Source organism: Streptopelia decaocto (assembly GCF_964273445.1).
Source record: "Streptopelia decaocto genome assembly, chromosome: 7".
Classification (NCBI taxonomy): Eukaryota; Metazoa; Chordata; class Aves; order Columbiformes; family Columbidae; genus Streptopelia; species Streptopelia decaocto.
In genome coordinates this window covers 15321774-15341669 of record NC_138661.1, presented here as the reverse complement: position 1 = coordinate 15341669, position 19896 = coordinate 15321774, and positions in this window count along the sequence as shown.

Sequence of the window (19896 nt, the reverse complement as noted above, 5' to 3'; positions counted from 1 at the left end):
AAAGCAGTTTCAATAGCCCACATTCCAATGTTTTTCTTTTGAATGTATTTACAGGAGGAAGATCAATCCTTTTGGTCTGATCACATTTTAAGTGGTGGTTCATCATTTTCTGTGGACAAATTGTACAAGTACTAGTATAGACTTTTTCCCAGGGTTATTTCCCACTGGACTTTGTTTCCTAATTTATTTTAACTGGATTGAAATATGTAGCAGTTTACCAATGAATTAATAAATTCATTCTTTATATATGTGTACTTTCTCATTCTTAAAACAATAAAAGGGCTAAAGAAAAGGCCTTCTGTTCTATGAGACTTCAACCTAGATAGGAATGAAATCTTGTTTTGTAGTAGTTGCTGTGAATAAAAAAATGCTGGTTTGGTGTAGCAACGTTTTTTCAGTAGCTGATAGAAGCACAAGAAATTTATTCTTCATTTTTACATTTTGCATCTTGACTGAGGCCACTTAAAAAAAAATTCAAAGTTTGTTTTCTGAAAATGTGGGTTAAATTCTTGAGAATCTCAAGTCTGTCCGTTAACTGATTGTGATTATAGTAACCTAAGATGGTTTTTTTTTTGTTTTTTGGTAGGGATATAAGCAAACTCCATCTTGCATTAATGTTTGTTCTGAAGGTGTAGGAATTAGTTCATAGTAGTTTGCTCTGAATAGAGCCTGTCTAGCCAGGAGCACACCAGATGTTCTGTCTTTGCAAGTCAAAATAGCAAGTTTGATCTAGTACCATTAGCACTTTTTTTTTTAAGCTTAAATAATACTCTTATGTTTGATTTACTATAGGTTGTATGTTTAAAAATGCATGAAAGTCACACTTTGAGCTGTTGCAGTCACCACAAAGAGCCAGTTTTCCTTTCTGGTCCATTAGTTTTTCAAAGGTAATCTGAATATTCATTATGAAAGTAAACTTCTAGTTTTGTTTAAAATCAAGATATATTTACCATTTAGTGCTATTCAGTGTTCTAGTATGTTAATTTTTTAGATTACCTGAAATCACTCATCTTTATTTTCAGCACCCACTGTAGTGTGTCAGACTGAAGCAGACAAAACATTTCAAACAACTGTGGGAGTGAATTGTCCATTCCTGTGCATTCCGCCAACGTCGCACGTCATCAGTGCCACCTGCAGCTCTAACAGCCTATTTTGGTGCTATAGGATGTTTCCTGTTATAAAATAGTGCCAGTGGTTTAGTTTCATCAAAATTAAAGACGTCATAGTCATATTATTTGAAAGATGTTTTAATGTGGCTAAATGAGGAGAAATAATATATAATGTGTAAACAAACCAGCAAACCCCAGCTATAACTCATCAGGATGATATGAAGCAGTTTGTTATGAAGACTGGTGCACAGCAAAGCCAAACCTGAATTCTAATTCTGACGTGTATTCGTGACCTTGGCAGGGCTATTGACTCTTTGCTTCAACCTTCCTGTATGTGAAATGAGATTAGTGATTATCAGACATTTCACACATCCTGGCTGTTAACATTTGAAAATGTCTTGGAATTTTCATGTAGAAGATACTTTAAAATTATTCCATGGGATTTTAGTGTAGGCATGAATCACACACCACTTGAAACTCGCACTAGTTTTCCAATCTCTGTTGTGTATCAAATACATCATCTTTATATCCTGCTGTAAATAAGTTCTAAGGGCATCATATGAAAGAGGAAAGGTTCCTGTACGTGCTATTTGAACAATCTTCCAGTAGAGGAAAACAACAAAATTGGGCAACTTAAAACTCTTAAAACTGTTTTTATTTGTTTAGAGACATAGTGCATCCTATTTTGCCTTTTTTTTTTTTTTAATCTGTATAAACACACAGACCTGCATGTGGTGCTTTTTCCCCAGGAAAAATAGAGACACATTTAAATCCTAAAAACTGTTTACCTACTTGCTGTTCTGTTTATCAGCCATTTAATGCTGATTTTGTCGTTCCGTTTGCTTATGCGTTGTCTGCAAGCTTTGTAGCTCACAGATACGTTGGTATAATTCATGTTAAGTATAACATATCTGAAAAGAAATTTTGGCCACACCACTTTTCAGCTTCTGATGGTACAAACTAATGATGTAGATCTGTGATCTGTTTCACCCTGGAAACAAAACCATAAAGGTGGCGAGGGTGTTGTTGGCAGACTGTCTTCTACTTGTTTACAATTTATGAATTTTTCTAGTTGTCCAAGCTCCCGTTGCTTGCATATGGAAGCTTGTCTGAAAATTGGGGAAGGCATTCCGGTATGAGTGTTCATGGTTTGCATTTGGGTTCTTCACAAGGGTAAGTGTAAAGGATTTCAATTGCTTTTAAGGAGAACTTAATTTTGAAGTGCAATTCACTCAGTGAATGCAAAAATAATGTACCACTTCTGTTTTCCTATTGATTTCAATTAATTTTTTTTAAATGTCCTTTTTAATTTAGTACATTTGACAGCTCTAGATGAAAGAAAAGCATGTTACTTTTACAAAGCTGCAGAAGTCAGCACGTTGCTAGTCCAGCGCGCATAGCACTGCACGGAAGCACTACCAGGATGTATCCAAGTTAGTCTAAGCAAATAGTGGACATTCGAGTTTACCACTTTTTGACAGTCAGCCTGTCCAACACTGCGGAATGAAAACTGGAAGTAACATGGATCCCTGCAGCTGTTCTGTTGACAGCTGCTGCTGGGCTGGCTGACTTCATCCGAAACCATGTGTCCTGTGCTAGTGAACAGGACGTGCCCCATGGCGATCTCATTTTCCCTCAGATCTTCTCACCTTCCAATTTTTTCTAGTTTACTTCTAGCACTATTCTAACTAGTCCCGTTGTTTTAAAACCCCTCCTATGTTCTTCTACCTGGAGAACTGAACTGAGGCAGCAAAAACAAAACGTAATTAGGAATTCCGTCAACGTCTGTTATGCTAAACACTTGCCAATAATGCTGTGATTGCTGTCCACACGTTTTACCTCATATTATCCAAGCCTGTCTCTGTCAAAGGCCCCTCAAAGTATCTGAGGCTTGGCCTCGTATCTTCTGCTTTAGCTGTATTTTTCTTGGACAGGATGAACATGTTCAGTGCTTTCCCTTCCCACAGAAGCACCCTTAAACCTTCTGTCTGTGGCAGATGGGTTGCAACTAAAAACCGGGAATACAAAGGTACGTATGCTGGGCTTTGGGGTGGGCAGGGTGACACGCCGTGGTATTGAGCAAATCCATCTTCAGCTGGCCTGGTCCTGCCTGAAGTACCACAGGACCTGAGAAGTGAAGCTGTGCTGCATTATCTTGGATTGCTTCTGTGAGCAATTGTAAGGCAAGACTACTTCTTGTCAGGAAAATAATGAGAACAATGTCTTCTGACAGGGATCCAGTCAGCCAAGGCATAGAGTTGATGTGGGATCTTGGAGTTATTTCTAATTCTTTAGTGAAAAGGTTAATAGTGGTGACCCAGATGCTATAGCATTAGGATCCTTGGGGAAAGGGGAGTTTCTTATTTATTCAGCCACTGGTTATGTGCTTGCAGATATTAAATTCAAGCTCTTCCTCATAAAACAGTCAAGGCAAGATGCTTCTCAGTGTCCATTGCTCAAAAAATTACAGTATATAAAAATGTTAAATCAATCTCTGTATGTGCTGCTGACTGCCACCGGGAATTCTATAGAGTATAGAACCACTCTGGAGGAAGGACTTCTTTTGTGTTGGAATCAAAGTGTAATAAACATCTTCCCAAGGGTTTCTTTTACAGCTTTCTAACTGTTTTCAGATCTACAAACTGTGGTGACTGGTTCTGTACACAGTGGAACACGCATGAGACTTTATTTAAACAGCCGTGCATATTTCCACTGATAAACTGGAAACTGAAATATGGACAATACTGATAGGAGAAGCCGTTTGTCCAATCGATTCTCTTGGCACCTATCCATTTTTTTCTCATTTACTTTATAATACTTTGGACTTACATAAGCACCTTTCATCTCATGATCTCAAAGCTTTTTGCAAACATTAATTAAGCCTCTTGATGCCCCTGTGAGCTAAATAAATACAACAGGTGTGGTTTAGATGGGTGAATGAAAATACAGAGTAGTTCTCTTGCCCAAGGTCGCCTAGTAATTAAGAAGTGGGGCGAAGAGGTAGGAAACTATCCATGTCTGATCCTTTCCAGTCACTACATTTAAATCAGATTTGCACAGATAACTGCAAATGACAACAGCCTGTTGCACTGGGAAAGATGGACACAGCAAATAATTGCAGTTTGTATGCTGACAATGACCAGAGCTTTTCTACAACTCTGAATTGTTACTAGTCTTCACAAAAATAATCATCTGCTTCACGTAACCAGCCCAGTGAAAGAATTAATTAAAATAACAATAAAGTCACAACTCAAAACTGTAGTTCTAGTTAATATTTCCTATTTTTACTTAACGCTTCTTAAGTTGTTGTCATATCTCATTTGCATCCAAGAAGAGGCTGTACAACACTTTAAAAACATCCCAGATCAGGAATGGGATCAGTGGGAATATGGAGCAGGGATGAGGAAATAACAGAAAATGGAGATAGATCTCAGAGGACCTTAAGCTTAGTATTTCTGATAGGAATTTGTTTCTCATCAGAAGGTTATTGCATCTACTTTGTCACCTGGATACAGAAGGCATGTACCTACTTTTGCTGCTGGGCTGAAAAATGGAGAAACCTGGCTTGCTGTTTGCAATATGCGAAGAGTGTGTAGGTGTCCACAGAGGACATAGGCCTTACAATAAGAAAAGAAGGATGATTTTAATTTCTCCTGGTTCTTTTAGGGCATAAAACGTTTTGGAGTCCTTTTCGGATCTGACAGTGTCAAGCTCATTGGTGTTGACTCTGCTTGGTAGTAGTAAAATAGTTAATGCTGCTAGTGAGTTCCATGATAACTTCATTACTTATAAATTTTTGCTTTCTGCATCAAGTATCTTTATTAGAATAAGAACTAGTTAATGATCTCCTCCCGTCCTGCTGTGTTTCTGAGCAGAATGCGGCAGATGCTGTGTCGCTAAACTCACATCTTAGAGTGCAACCTGTATCTTTCAGGGAGACCTTCAAAAAGTTACAAATTAACTTCTGCAGGAAGACTTAAACTTTATATGCAGTGTACTGGTGCAGGAGTGAACACCTGAAATTGTTCTGATACTTGATGGAAGTGGCAAGCATTTTGCAGGCTGGTGCAGGGAGTTGGGAGACAAGAGTAAATGGCTGAACACAGCTCAATTTATCAACTGTTTGGTTTTCTAGCCGATGATTCTCTTGCTTTTTGGTTCTGCCTATTCCTGATGCAGAAATAAGGACATAGCTTAAGTCTGGAGTTAGGCAATGGAAACACTTTTCAGTTTCTTTTACATTTGGCAAAATATGTAGGTTTCTAGTCTGGCAGTCAATGGTACATGGAATGCAGGGCAGTAATGACAGAAAGCTATCAGCTCAATTACATCCTCATCAAACTCAGGCTGATTTGACCTTATGGTACCTTGCTTACCTCAGAAGTGCACAATGAGATGATTGCGGTGCCCTTGCTTAGTCAGGAAAAAGAATTAATCCAAATCAGAACACACGGAATAATCTTGCAAAGTGTAGAAAAGTTGAATAAATTTAATGTAGGAAGATTGTAATACATTTTCGACCAACTCCAGTTCATGGGCTAGGGGTGAATTTCTGATTTTTTTAATGTGACCACATAATGAATATATATCAATCTACGTTTAAAAATTCCTATTTGAATTCCCCAGTGTCTGCACAAATATTTAGGAAATACATCTAATGTTTGTTGTCTGTATCTCATTTAGAAACATTTTTTTCTTAGGTACATGCTTAATGAACTATACATTAAAGAAAAATCTTTTTTCTGTCAAGCTGTCTCATGAATGTTGTTCTGATTTTCTGGGGAAAATCCTGAGAGATGAGTTTTGCTTCATGATCTGAAGTTCAACACCCACAGGTCCTGCCAGATTTGGATGGCAGACAAAGCAGCTTCTGAAGATGAGGGTTCGTTTCAATAAGCCTGCCTTCCAAATCACTGAGATACAATGCATTTTTTTAAAATATAAAAACACAATAATAACAATTACAACAACAACAACAACAATCATCATCATCATCCCACCACCTACAACTGGCCAGGGTACCTTTAATTAGTTTGCCTAGAACCCTGGCAGCCACTGAGCCCAAACCCTGAGAACTACCAGGAATGGAAGAATTTTGGCTAATGTGTCTACAGCAATGCTGTGAGGACTGGATGACGTATATAACACACAGGACTTATATACTGGATAAGACGAGGATGTGCGCTGTGTATCTGAGCACATGTACACTTGGTTGCAGCAGCTCCACAGGCAGATAGTGTTGACACTCCCTCCATCAGCGCGCTGCATCTCATTAGCAGTCTCTTTCCGTGGAGTGTAAGAAACTCCCTTTGACCAGGGCATGTTGTTTACTTCCAAACCTGTGTACAGCTGGCGTAAATCCCTCCAGGCTGTGGTCAGAGCTGGAAGTTGGCCATTGATACAGGCTTCTTCTTTGTCATCGGATAGACTTAAAGAAAAGAAAGCAGGTGCCCTCCTGGCATTTTATAAAGAGTCATTCATGAATACAAGATACCGCATTTTGCATATTAGTGTGAGTGCCAATATAAACCCAGCTGTGTGCAAAATAAAGTGAAATATGTATTTCAAAAACTAGGCCACAGCTTTTCTATGGTGTAATCTGAAAGCATTTGAATCAACTTTGCATATGCATAGCCTTTTCTTTTAAAATTATATTTTTCCTTCATTTTTTCCTTTTTTTTAAAATTATTTTTTAAATGTGTGATGCTTCTCCCAAGGTAGTGAGACAATAACAGAAGCACAAGCTGAAGAAAACATATGCAGATGCCACAAAATGCATCTTGAAAATGCACCTTTGTGACAACTTTCCACCCTTGTCTCTGGTCCCAACCTGGAGCCCTCCTCTTTGAGTCGAGCTCTCCTTCCACACACGGCTATTTCTGAGAAGGCTGTTGATACTTGTGCTGGGGATTTTGTTATACTTTAGAACAAATTCTGCAAAACTAAAAGTTCTTTAATGTGACTTTTTGATCCTAAAGGTTGAAAAAGATGGATTTTTAGGGTCCACAGTAAACAACTAGTACTGGCTGACTGTCTTCATGCTGAGGGGAGGAGAAATAAGAGGGACAAGGGAGCACAGGGGAAGTAGAAAATGCTCTGGACTATGGTGGAGTTACTGACCATGGCAGGTAACACCCTCCAGGAAGGTAACATTAGGAGTCATCTGTTCTGTGGGCCTGGGTGTAACTTGGCCCTTCTTGATCCCTTTATATACTTAATTGCTTTAATTGTCCTCACAGATAGTCAACTATTTTAAGAAACACTTCTGTGGAAATAAAAATAGTGTGTCCAGTTTTTTTGGTCAGGCAATTAAATGCGAGATGCATTTGATGGCTGCACTGGTGGCAATGCTTATTTTCCAGCAGTAATAGGTGATGTGTGGTTGTGAGATGTTACAAGCTTTTCCATACTGTTTCCAAAGGAAAATGAAACCGGCTTCTTATTGCTGTGGTCCTGTCATACCATACTGCAATGAAAATAAAAAGAGGTGAAAGCAGAAATATAGGAAAGGGAATTTTTTTCCTTTGCCTATTAGCTTTGGGGAATTTCTCTGTAGATTTAACCCATATATTCCTCAGGAAGAGGTCATTTGTATAGCAAATTTGGGTCTCCGTTGCCCAGCCCCTGTGGGACACACATTTTCAGGACTGCAGTAATTGCAGGTGGCTCTAAGGATTCACCTGAGGGCTGCTCCAGTCCCGGGGTGAAGGGGAAGGCAATGTCCTGCTGCTGAGCCTCTGTGGGCACCTGCACAAGGGAGAGCTGAGGGGTAAAATAGGTTAGTCCCTGAGCATCCCTTGCCTTCTCTGCACAGTCCAGGGACACAAGGGATCGTTGCTGAGCAGCTGATGGGCCAGAGCCGAGAGCTTGGCTGTGGAGGAAGGTGAAGATGCTCTCATGTAATAAGTGAAGATATTCAGATGCTGTATTAAGCTATGTATGGGGCTGCAGAGGGAACTAGTGATGAAACAGGAACCTCTGCACCACAAGCTGTGCTTCCAGGTTCTGTAATCCAGCCAGCAGATGACACTACCTTCTTTTTTTTTTGTGCACTTCTCTTAAATCCCACAATGGATCCATCTGCATTCATATGCAGTTTAAAAGTCTGATCTGATGACAACTCATTTCTCTGCAGCGAATTGTGACTGACAGAGTGTGGCGCTAACAAAACCAGAGGAGTTTAAAACTGCCTGTATGCACTTGTGAAATCAAGACATGGGGGTTCGAGATGCACTGATAATAGAAATTTATGTATGTAGAACTATAACTGATTTATTTTGATCTATGGTTAGCAATGTTTTGTTTTATTAGGATTCTTTTGTTTGTGCTAACAGGTGCCTGGATTTACCAATATCCTTTCACTGTTTGGTTCTGGTAGATTTAATAGCATAGTTGCTAAATTGAGTTTAGATAGCTTACCCTGTATATATTTAGAGATAAGAAGTTCATTTAGGGATTGGGGAATGCTTCTTCTATATGCACCATTAAGCATAGCACATCTGCTACTGAACTAACAATCAGCAGAATATTGACAAAAGTTATAAAGAAATCTTTTTGTTCATGTGAACACGTTTATATGCAAGGTTCTAGACGCTTATGTGATGAATGAAGTAGCTCTAAGAGCTGTAAATTTAATCCAGATTCGTGCTGTGCTTGTCGAAATACAAATACCAGTCTTGGTTAAAAACTGTTGCAGTGGAAGTGGGTCAAAGGAAGTGGTGATTAAAAAATTCATCATACAGCAAAAGAAAGATTTACCTTTTAGTTGCATGTCCTGCTTTTAAGAGAGAAGGAGGAGATAGTTTCCTAGTATATGGGAGGAAACTGAATAAACAGTAAGTTGTGAGAATAATGAAAAGGAAAAATTAAATATAGACTTTCATATATTATTTGTTTTAACTGGAGAGTCAGGACTCTCAGAGTAGCTTTCGGAGTGGAAATCAAAACACAGCACGGTTTTTCTTTGAAAAAAAAAAAACAAACACAAAAGAATCAAAAAAACTAAGTGCTTTAAATAATGGGGAAACAGTGCAATTCCCAGACCATTTGGGAGAGGGAGGGGAACAGAGTGACCACATCACTGACACTCACCAGCTGGTGACCAAAACCAAGGAGGGAGCAGTGAAAATTAAGAGAGTCATCAAAATCCTGGGTTATCTAGTCCTTATTCATAGTGAATGCAATACTTTATATTGCAATTAACAAAAAGTGATTAAATCTTTGAAACATGGAGATGAGCCTTTCAGACATGCAGGTGGTCCTTCTGCAATGCCTGCTTGCGGAGGAGAGATCTGTGTGTCTGTGTGTGCATGGGCAGCTCTGCTCCCAGCAAGCAGCCCAAGGAAGCTTTTCTGGGCTATTTATATACTTTATGGCAGGCTTTTTGCTTTATAAGAGGAAAAGCTGATTCATGCTGGTGTGGCAGCTGATTGTGCTGCCAAAGGGAGAGGCAAATTTGAGGTACACGAGGATAATTCAGCAGGAGATATGTATGATTCAAAAATATGGATATATTTTTCTAAATGAGATGTTTGCGTGTTCGTGCATGGGGCTCAACTGCAGGTGTCACTGTGAGATCTAAAATAATAGTTTCCTCTTTGACTATTGCTGTCACAATAGACTTGTTTTCTTACCGAAGTCAAACTTGTGATAGTAATGTAAAATCTAGAAAACGTCTAGTAAATAGCAATCAATTCAAGCTCTATGTGTGAGTCCATGTGTGCACATGTGCTTGTATATGTACCGAGGGTGTACCTGTACTTTGTGTGAATATCTGGGCATGTATATGCCCCACCAAGAACTGTAGCAGCATCTTTACAATAAGCTCAAACATCTCTACAAATTAGACTTACCACTTTTAGTCTGAATGTTTTGAAATCTTCCCATGCTTTGGGATGGGTATTTAACTTTCACTGACCCTTAGCAAAGTGATGATGGAATCTTTAATACAGCTGTAGAATGTGTAAGCGTTAACATGGGGATTTGATAGTGAGCATCTGAAATTGTTTACAGTGATTTGCAATAGCTCAGTAATTCCATTCTTTGCAAATGAATTTACTTGGTCTTACTTGTGGGGGTTTTTTTGTCTGCTTGTTTTAAATACTCTCTAGCTTTTTTTTTCAGGCAAAGAGGCCTGATTCTTTCATGGTCCTTATTCAGATAATGAGTAAAGTGCTGCAAGTTGGTTTTCTCTCTCTTTCACTTTTTTGTTTTCTCTTTTTTTTTCTTTTCATCTTTTTGAAGAAAAAAGAGGGAACAAGAACGAACTGAAAAAAAAGGATTTAAAAAATCTGAGTAAAAGCTACCCGTGTGCCTAATTTGAAATGACAACATACTGTTTAGAAAGTGAACAAAAAATACGATTCTGAGTGTGTTTTGGAGTAGATCCCCAACAGCTTTTTATACAAGAAATTTTAAGAGAAATGCAGTACTTCCATTAGGTGCTAATCTCCACAGCCTGTTCTTCCCCACCTGGATACCATGCCTTCAAAGCTGGTAATCTGGTACATGACACTGATTAGCTCGCTAAATTAATGTTTATGATGCTTTGTCATTGTTCTGTTTGTTTTGCTTTGCTTTTTTCTTTTCTTGGTGGTAGCCTTTTCAAAGTATTTATGCGATTTTATGGAGTATATCCCTAATCTAGATCACTTTATTGCTATTGCTTCGTTCCCAACTTTCACTTCTTAAAATGCTGTTTTACACACCTATGTAGGGTTTTTTTGTTTCCTCCCAATTCCTGCCAAATGTATTTGGTAAAGCAAATGTGTTTGTGAGATTAAAAAATACTCTATCCTCAAATGAGACAATGGAGTTTTTCACTTGAACAAATAACTGTATATATCCCTGAATAAGTTCACTCTAATTGAATCCTGAACGTTCTGGAGGGATTTAGACCTCCCTTTTTAATTTTTCTCAAACCAAAACCTAGAAATGAGAAAATATTTTAAGGTGGGAAGGAAAGGGAGGGGGAATAGGAAAATAAAGCAAATAAATTTTTGAATAAGAATGACCCGTGTACTGTGACCGGAGGGCAAATGCAAATGTCTGTTTTCAAACACAGACTCGTGAATTCTTATTAGGGGTTCGTGACTGTGCCTCCAAGCACATCATTACATATTCATAAGTGTGGGGAAAATAGACTCCTTCCACATTCAGGTGTGTTCAACTAAATGCTGCCCCTTTAATCTTAAAGAACAGCTCATTTGGTCTATTTTCTTCAGTTCACAAAGTGTTAAGGGAATATGAGATAAAAGATGCACACACACAAAAAGAAAAAGAAGCAGCAATATTCCACAAAGATCTTTTTAGTGTCAACTTAAATGCACACAAATAGCAGATGATGATCTCTTTTATTGGACTAACATTTATCCAGTAATACCCACACACTTTTAAAACCATTGAGACCTCCTCTTCAGGTGTTCATTTGAATAGAAATAGCTGAATGAGTGTTTTTATAATTGATCCCCTGAGTACTGAATGTCTAGTGCTGCATAACCAACATTTTCCCATTGCTGATTTTTTTTTTTCCAAATTGCTACTCTGCAAAATTAGGATTTTGTATAGTTTTGATAAGAAAATTAACCTTCCAAATGCCAGATCCCCTTAATGTTACTTAGGAACTAGTGTGAAGGTAGAGCTGGAACTCTTGTTCCTAAAGAGATTATTTCATGTACGTGAGGAAAAGATAAATTTTTTCTTCCATAAAATTACACAGAAACTAGAGCTCTCCCCTTAAAAAAAGGTTGGAAGTTGTTTGTTTTAGCTGAATTTCTTATTGCTGTCCCTTGGATAAGAAGCTGTCATCTTTAGAGTGTGCTTAATGAAATGCCTTTGCTTTCAATAGCAACACAGAAACTTCGTAGTACTTGTTTGCTGTTGCTTGACTTCTATGCTGGATGAAAAATCTGATATATTTTCAACTTTTCTTTTTATCTTTAAAGTCACCTTAAGAAGATTTTTCTTGTAACATATATTGTGTGTCATAAGAACTACGTTTTCCAGAGACACAACCAGGTACAGTGCATATGTATGTATTTATTTATTAAATATGAAAAAATACCTAGGTAATGCTTGCAATTTTGGACATAGAGTCTAAAAAATCCGTTGTGAAGATAAAAGGATCTGAAGTTAAACAGCATGCATTACAGGTGGCTGTTCCTTCAGTAGCCCCTTGAAGGAAATGGAATTCCTAATTGATATGAAATAATTTTGTAGCAGCAACACCTGAAGAGTAGAGAGAAAGGGAAGAACATATGATAATGACTGTGTGATAAAACCAGTTAGCATTTGTGTGCCATAGTAAACACTCCTGAGTATAAAGAAAATACTAGCTAGCCGCTAGAGATATCCACTTATGTTCATGATACAACCACTACAAACTCTAGTTCTATCAAACTAGCATCAAGCACAAGATCCATCTCTAATTAATTTAATCCTGTAGAGCTGAGACTCATTTTATTTGTGACTGTGCAGAGAGAAATTACACTTTCATACTTGCCTTGAACTTCAACCTTATCCTTCCCTATCAGTCATATTGAATAACACAAAAGCACATGCTCTGAAATTCATGTGCCATTATTTTTTTCCCCAAAGATTATTCAGATCTTCCTACATGTGGCTCGCTCAATAAAAAGCGCAGAAAATGCCTCCCCCCACTCCTCCTCCTTTAGGAGAAAGAGTGATTTCTTTTGCAGAGGGGAAACAGCTTATCAAATCGTAAGTCTTTCTCATAATGAATAAGAAGCATGTAAATTCTGGAACAAGGCAGAAAGATTTCTTTCCTGTCTTCGGTGCAGGAATGAACAAACCTTGCCCTGCTGAAGGCCATACCTAATGGAAATAGGATGGTGTGTTTTGCCTTTTTTTCCCTCCTATAAAAATGTGCTTTGTGGAAATTACATATTCTGTATGTGCTACTTTCTATTTCTGTAACACATTGCAGATGCTCTGTGGGTGCCATGGTACTGCACACTCCTGGATCAGCCCAGCACTGAGGGTACGAAGGGCTCCTCATGATCAAGTCATTTCCCGAGTTCACCTCTTACAAGGAACAATAGATAAGTTCTTTTAAAGTATTTTTTGTTTGTTTTGTATTGTTTTTCAAAGAAAACAAAGGCAGAACTATGACCCACCCCAGGGGCAGCAGCCAGTGGTGATCACTTCATGAAACTTTAAACCAGCGCAATTTCTAGGGCAGGAGTGCTGCTTCTCACCCTGGGTGGCCAGACTCAGTGTGAAGTTGTGGTATCACTGCATAAGGCATGTGTCAAAGTTTGTGGCATCTCTGATACAGCCATGAAAATATGTGGATTGGAGAAAACACTGTGTGCATCTTGGTGGCATGTCTTTAAGGTGCAAAAAGCTCCAGGTTTCATGCCAGACACTAATTGTGGGCCCTAGTTGTGGTTCTTCTCATGTACAGGGGTGCGGGGAAGAAAGTTCCTCACCTGCCACTTAAAAATGAAAGAGTATCTCACTTTTTCCTTCCAAAAATCAGGAAAAGCTAAAGGAGTCCAATAAGTAAACTCTAAGGAAAAAATTGCTGGGCTTCCCTTTCCCAGCAGGCTGCTGAAAGGTTGGATGTGCCTTTGCTCCCACATAACCCTTTTGTCCCAGGGAAAGTTCTGCTTTCTCTCAAATTCTTAGGCCAGCCCTGTGTGCAGGAAAAAGGGTAGTAAGCATGGCCAACCCTGCTTTGGTAGAAAAACTTCAGGAATAACATAGTTTATTTTGATTTACAGACTAAACACTGCCAAACTCTGTAGACAGCAGTTATTATATCTTTAATTTCCTCTTATCCTTGTGGTCATCTGTCAATCTTTCATCCCTCTGGTTTATTATACTTAATAGAGATCGTAGCCTGAGCAAATACTCATTTGTGGATTTGAGAATCTCTGCATTTAAAAAAAAAATGTTACTGGTAATTTTCAGGCACACAGTAACATTGCAATTACATGAAAGGTATTTCACATAAGTTAAATTACATGTTAAACCTGGAACTACCTCCAGTTTACAGACAGGGGAGTACAGAGAGTATTATGAGCAACCTCTTCAAATGGGCCAAAAAACTTTGTGATTTCTTTTTTTTAACTGTCAAAATTAGACAGACCTCAGTCAAAATTTCTGTGCATTGCACAGTTTTGTTATTTCCATCTGAATCTCTGCATGGTCTGACTTCTAAAATACAAGGTCCAGAATGTCAAGACAACTCTCAAATAGTTTGATCCTTGGCTCTTCCCTCCAGTCCTGCTCGCAAGAACTCTTGCCTTCTTCAGAACATTACTGTTATGTCTGCTTACTATTTTTTCCTCTCAATATTTCTGTTTTCTCTCACACATAAGAGGAGAGAATAAGAGAATTAAATGTCAAGAATTACCTCATTTTAATATGTAGGATTTCTGTGATCTGAGCCTGCTGCCAGCCTATCATTCAGCAAAGCCAAGTTCCTCTGTTTTATCACTAGCTTTATCAACAAGGCCTTTGCTAATTCTTCACCACCTACAAACACAGTCTTTATTAGTATTTTTCCTATTAAAACCAGTCCAACAGTTCAGTTCATTAGTATGAAAAAGCACTGCTTTGGCATTGCATTTCAAAGTTTCGGCATCTTTCTGCTCTTTGCCATTCTTGGCTTACATTTTGCTGCCTTTTGATGCACTTTATTTTCCTTTTGTAAATTTTACTCCACTGGTTGAATTCCTGTCTCATATTTTGTGACTTTTACTCTGGTGTGGAAGAAAGGATGGATGTCCTATATGAATATTTCCTGTGCCAGGTCATCTTTCTCTGGTAATGGAATTGCCTCTTGCTGTGACTGAACAAGGGAGTTATTTTCCACCCTCTTCCCTATAACAAAGTCACTTCTGGCTCTTAATTCCACCTTCCTCTGCTTCTATCCTGGATTTATTTTTCTTATGGGCTAATAATAATACTTACCTGCCTCTCAGGAGTGTTGTGAAGATTAATTAGTTAATGAGCTCCTAAGATGAAAAGTGCTGCATCATTGCTAAATATTATTGTTGTTTTTATTCTGTATAGATTGAACTCATCAATATCAGTATTTCAATTATAAGTCTCACCCTACCATTTTTCAATTAGGCCCACTAGATCACATTATCCATCATTCACTCTACCCTCTTGTGCCCCCAGCTTATTTCTACCTTTTTGTTTTTTAGAATAGACACATAACGACCGTATGTTCCCGTAAATAAGGGATTCACCTTTTGTTTCAGAATGCTCCCATCTTTTTATAATATTAAAAATCAGAGTTGGCAGAGGACTCTGAGCAAGGTGATAGTTCCTCTTCCTTTATCTGAAGTAAAATCTCCTTTAAAGTCTATTGCATTACTTTATAAAAACAGTATCTTCAGCAGAAGGTCTGTAGGACATAGCCAACTGGTCTACAATACCTCTCTTCGGTTGGATCATCATGATGGGGACAGACTTTTTAGGAGAGCCTGTTACAAGACAAGGGGTAATGATTTTAAACTAAAAGAGAGAAGATTCAGGCCAGACATGAGGAAGAAATTTTTTACAGTGGGGGTGGTGAAACACTGGCACAGGTTGTCCAGAAAGGTGGTAGCTGCCCCATCCCCACAAACATTCAAGACCAGACTGGACGGGGCTCTGAGCAACCTGATCTAGTTGAAGCTGTCCCTGCTCATTGCAGGGGGTTAGGCTAGATGAACTTAGATCCCTTCCAACACAAACTATTCTATGATTCTATGATCATCATGAGCTGTTTTCTTGCCTTCTTTTAGCAGTTGTCTGAGTTATCTTTGAGTCCATGAGATCTTCGTTTGCTCCTGTTGATTGTAGTGGATCTGTTGAGTGAAACGAGAAATAGGGATTTCCCAGAACTCTTTAGCTCATCCTGGAAATCTTCTCACACTGCTGCTATCATGGAATCTAGGAAGTACCATGCCTTGCTATTTTCTTTAACCAAACTGAAGATGTGCATGGCTGTACTTGTTGAGTTAGGTGGTCAGTCAGCACCACTGCTTTTTTAATCTTTTTCTCTTTCATCCATGGTTCATATTCTGTCTTTGGATGCTGCTCAGTGCCATGTTGTCTAAAATGTACTGAAAAGATACCTTTAAAATATAGATTTGCCTGGGACTCTGTGTCACCTAGTCCATCTTTTAATGTTTCTGTCTCAATTTAGTCTGCACCATCCTGTTTGAGAAACATGGTGACCATTCCATAAAAACGATCCTCAACCTTAACTTCTACAAGTTCCCTTGGTACAGATAGCAGAATACTAAAAGCAGGGGCTGCCATTCTGTAAACATGGCAGGGAGGCCAGAGATGCTCTGGTTTGGGTACAGGGTTTCGCTGTGCTGCAGTCTGTGGTTTCTGGCACAGCAGACAAGGATTTCTCAGGTGCAACTCCAAGATTTTAATTTCTTCATTGAAGCAAATCTGAATCTCCCTTAAAATCTGTAAAAGTTAAATCATTCCCACCACTCTATGAATGCACATGTGGGAGTGGACACAAATTTGGAACAATCAGAGGCAAACTGCCTATTTACATCCCAGGTAAGTGCCCTCAGCCCAGGACTATAGTCTTGGCTGCCTTCTCTTACTCTCCTCCGAGCTTTTCAGTTTGTACAAATAATTAAATAGTCATTGGGCCTGAGAGAGGGAGGTATCTACAACACTGCTTGCAGTAAGGGAAGGACATGATCAGCCCTAACTGCTTGCAAAACAGCTTCTAAATGCAACAAACCCTGTCAGATGTCTTAACTCTTCTGTCTCATGCCTAGACCTCAGGAAGCATAATCTTTCTTTGGAGACGCATTGTCAGACCAAGCAGAAATAATGCTGGCTGAGCTTAAACAATGACCATATTTGATATTTTCTGCTGATTGAGCTGTCCAGTTGACTGGAAAGGGCTGACAGCAGAGAGAGCCCTGGTCTGAGCAGAGCAGCTCCCAGGCCAGCTGGCGAGGGAATGGGTCTGCGCCAGGTAATTATTGCCTAGTGCAGAGGTCGAAAGCCTCAGAGAGGCTGATGTACTAATGAAACACAAATGGGACATCTGTGTTCAGGAGTTCAGCAAAGCACAGAAAACAGAGCTTTGCCAGGAATATATGCACCATTCAAAGCAAACTCACTTTCCTGAACTAAGGGAAACCCACTGAAGAGTAAAGGCATGAGAAAGCCTTTTGCAATGGACAACTTTTTTGTTTGCATGACAACTTAAAGGTTTCTAGTGATTGCTCTAGATGCTGCAGAATTACAGAGGGGAAATGCGTGCATCCGAATAGCATGATTCATGGTCAGTTGTGAATACTAAGCAGGGTTGAGAGAGATAGTAAAGGAAAAGTTGAGGTAAATGAGATTACTCTCTATTGACATGAAAAAACAGCATGGTACTGGGTAGCTGAGTTGTTACTTCTCAATGGCTGTGGTTACAGATGCATACAAATTCAAGGGCTGATTTTTTGTGCCTCACATAACCGTGTCATTAGAACTGTGTTTCTAAGGTTTCTCTGTTTCACAGTGGCACAAAGTGGACATATTAGATATATGCACAAACATATATTTTTTAAAAGTATAAGAGAGCACTTTCTGCAAAACCACTACCAGAAGGCTCAGGGCCCTGACGTTACTGAAAATCACTGTCATAGTCACATTTAAGCAGAGACTTAGAGCACATGTCAGGTAGAAAGGTTTCAACCTAAAGCCTGCACATCAAGAACAGCCTCTCAGACTGGCCACGACTGATTTGAGCAGTTCTTTAGGGCCTCCTTATCAACTTAACTTTGCTTTTTTTGGGGGGATGTTAGTTACCCATTCTGGAGGTACAACATAGTCTGGTGAAGGGGAAGAAGCTGTGAGGCAAGGAGCTGAAATTCACCTTTCTGACTGGAAAATAAAGTTTAATTGTGATATCCTTCAAGTTTCTGCAAGCTTCACCAAAGTGGAGGGGGAAGGAGGTGCACTGAGGTCTGTGCAGGTGTGTCTGTGTCCTCGGTGCAGACAAAGGCCTGGGAGTACCTGTCCTGCTACTCCCAGCAGTGCACAGGCTGGGTAGGAAACACCAGTGCCCAGGGCAGGTCTTTTCTGGTGACCATGAAGCTTGAGAGAGAAAAAGCCCCAGGTGCTGCTCAGTCTCACTAGGAGCTGGGGTTCAAGCTTCATTGGTCCCCATGTTTGCAGCTGGTCAGCAAGGAGGGAAAGCCAGGCTTATCCTCGCCCTTTCCCAGCTTTGTCTTTTTGCACTAAGTTCACACTGAGAAAGGAAAAAAAAATTAACTTAGCTAGAGCTGTGAATACTATACCTGGATCTCTCCTAGCCACAGAGATCCTTGCTGTGTTCCCCTACCCAAAGTTATCAAGGTGCCCTGAGAGCAGCAGGACTTGAAGTTAGGTGTCCTTTTCTGCAGAGAAGAAGTCAATATTTCTGTTGGTTGGAGGAGGTTTAGTGAGCCCTCAGGTTGTCCCTGTGAAGGTGAGCACAGCACTTCTCTAATATTTCATTGCGGTCTCAGTGCTGGGTGTGAGCTGACGTCTGATGGAAGGTGAATCCAGGACCTTCTGGCTGGGAGGCGAGAGTGTGAATGCTGGCACAGAGGTCCTGACTATGAAATGTCATGAATGAACTTCGCTCATAAGTGGTCTCTAAAAATAAATAACAGCAAGTTTAGCATAGGTGTTTCTTTTACAGCTTCTGGGTTGCTGGCTCTGAACATTTTAATTTTGTCCATAAGCTATTTGAGCACTCATTTTAGAATTAATGCCTCCAAATATGAAGAATGTATGCATATTTCCTCCCTGATATTATGATTATAATCAAGAATGTCAGGGTATAGAGTCTGTAGCACAGGAAATCCGAGGTAGAATTGGCTGGTGCTGTGACACTGCCTCAGGATGTGACCTGGCCAGCTCCCCATAGCCAGGCAGAAGGAGGATGTCATGTTGGTTTTGGCACTTAACAAGGGCATTCTTCCCACCCAGAAGCTGCTAATTCTCCTCCAACACAGAAAGGACTCTGTGACTGGCTTCTGTGTGAGGCACAGCCAGTGTCTTGCACTGACATCTTCCAGTATTATTTGCAAGAATGGGGGCATTTGCTGTGTCCTCCTATTACCCACCAATTTAGGTAATTGTGTTCAACATATCAAAAACTTTCTCCTGTTTTCTTAACTGCATGAAGTATTCCTTGTCTTCTGTGGTATGTTGCTGCATCATGTCCATTTGCCTTATTTGAACGTTGCAGATCTTCAATGGCATGAATTGCAGTGATGAGTGAATTGTAGGTATTTAAAATTAAACATCAGCTTACTGAACGTGGTTTGAAATCCTTGTCTAAAAGTGGAATTTTTATGTCATCTGACCTACACTTGGACAATGTAATGGGGCAAGTAACACAATGCTGCATTCTGTCACCACTTTTAGGCCCTGCTTGGATTCCTTTCCCATGATTCTCATACTACAAGTTGTTGTAACTCAAGACTTTAGGAGATGATAACTTATTCTTAGTGATGTACTTTGATCGGCTGTCCTAGCCTGCTTCTTGCACACTATGAATGCTGACTGCTATACCAAGCTTTTGGTTACTACATTTGTCTGTTTGCAGATAGGTATGACTTGTCTGGAGAGGCAGCTAGGTAGTGATGAGCCAGTGGCTACTGGATCAACTGGGACTTTATCCAAGTGAACACTGGATTAATTGCCAAATCTGAGAAAAAAGCATTTGGGGGAGGTGAAAGTGAAGTCATATTTTCTAAAGAGAATCCGCTCCTTTGGTGCTTCTGGTTCTTGAGTAAACTTGTGGGGG